The sequence below is a fragment of the Fragaria vesca genome, linkage group LG5, assembly GCF_000184155.1.
Source record: "Fragaria vesca subsp. vesca linkage group LG5, FraVesHawaii_1.0, whole genome shotgun sequence".
NCBI classification, from domain to species: domain Eukaryota; kingdom Viridiplantae; phylum Streptophyta; class Magnoliopsida; order Rosales; family Rosaceae; genus Fragaria; species Fragaria vesca.
In genome coordinates, this window is record NC_020495.1 from 28161344 (window position 1) to 28163218 (window position 1875).

Genomic DNA, 1875 nt, shown 5'->3' on the forward strand with positions numbered 1-1875 from the left:
GTATATATATATATATATATATATATATATATGAAAAAATTCCATATATAGCAAGTTAGAAAAGTACCTAACTACGAGATCATAACTTAATACTTAGCTACAGAGTGAGAATGCTGTCATCACCAATGAGGCAATGACCTTGTGACCAACTCACCATGACATAAACCCTAGAAAGTAAGGAATACTTGGACTACATTCAGTTGAATCAGTTCAAATTCACATACCGGGGATCAGCCATACTTATGAACTCGTTGGATATATAGTGCACAACTGTCATCGATCATGTACAGAATAATGAGAGAAGGCAGAAGCTGTGTGGCCTAGAAGCTAACCAGGATTTCGGCAGATGCAATTGAACCCTAGAACATAAGTAAGGAGTACTCTGTCTGCATTCAAATCGAATTGGAAAACCGGGGGTCAGCCCACAGCCACAACCTCAAAGCTTTGAACTCGTTGGAGTATGCACAACTGTCATGTATGAAGCTAGCTAGGTTTAACAGAATGAAAGAAAACGATGCAGAAACTGGGAGGTCAATAATTGAAGCTAACCAGGTTTTCTGCAGATGGAAATGCAGACGTGATTGAATGGAACCGATCGGGTTAGGTCAAAACATGTATGTGTGGAGTTTGATTGCATGCATCATGCTTATAGTGTAGGCAGTGATGTTATGCATGAAAGTTTGAACTAGGATATATGATGCAATATTGCGGATCCTCTTCATGATTACTCTGTTTGTTATTCAAATTTCAACACCTAGGAACTGGAAGTGCACCGATGAATCAAACTTATATCATGTAAGATTCCTAAAAGAAACGTCATCCACATTTTACCATGCTCATGAAGTTAGAGAAACTCGATCGGTGTAAGAATTGAAGTGAACGTACTGTCCTTTAGCTTACATGTTAAGGCTTTAGACCCTAAAATATATCAAGAACTAATTTCTCCATGCCAAAACATGGACAATCCATCAAAAGGACTCAACTATATAAGAAGTTCAAGTACACTCAGTACGTAGACAGGCTCATCATAGTAATTACTGTTAAATTCTATTCTGTGCACAATGTATCATGTATCAATAAAATTACAACTTTTTTTGTTTGATACGAAATAAAATTACAACATTGGATGCAGTGAAGCTGGTGACCGATTAACCTACAATCTAAATGGAACATTTTTGTTAGATTTGTTTCTTAGATCGAAAAACATATGTAATGAAACATATTTTTTGTTGTTGGATAAATTAGTAAATGAAACATGATTTACAGAATATGTGTTGACATACCAGCTGACACAATATCTACGAACTCATGCTGTACGTATATGGGATTAATACTATTCAAAGTGTTTGAAAAGGAGCAAGAAACATTGAAGAATAGAAAAGGAATTTACATAGGGAAATGGTGGGTTAATATAAACTTCCCGAGGAATTGCTCCGTCGAAGAAATCTTATCAGTGAAGGATCATATGATTTAACAATTGGCCTCCAGAATCATACTGTATAATCTACGACTACAAGTTGAAGATTCATTGGCCTCCATGAGTTGATGGAGTTCAAAGATTTCCAAGCTTCATGACGGAAGGTCTCTTGCCATGTAGGTTGGGATTTCCTATCATATTTCTCATCTTCTATATGGGTAGATCTAGATATATATGGAAGGGTGTTTTTATATATATTTTCAGTCTATTTGGTAATAAAGGCTGTTTAAGGTTTATTATTTAAGTGTTGTATTTCAATAAGTTTAGTTCCTTTTCTCTACAATTTATTTTTAGAAAGTAGTTATAGTATTAGTTGTCATTTGTTTTCTAGGGTGATAAAAAGAGAGAGGCACGGCTGATTTAAGTGTTAGAGGTGCTAGGGTTTGGGATATATATAT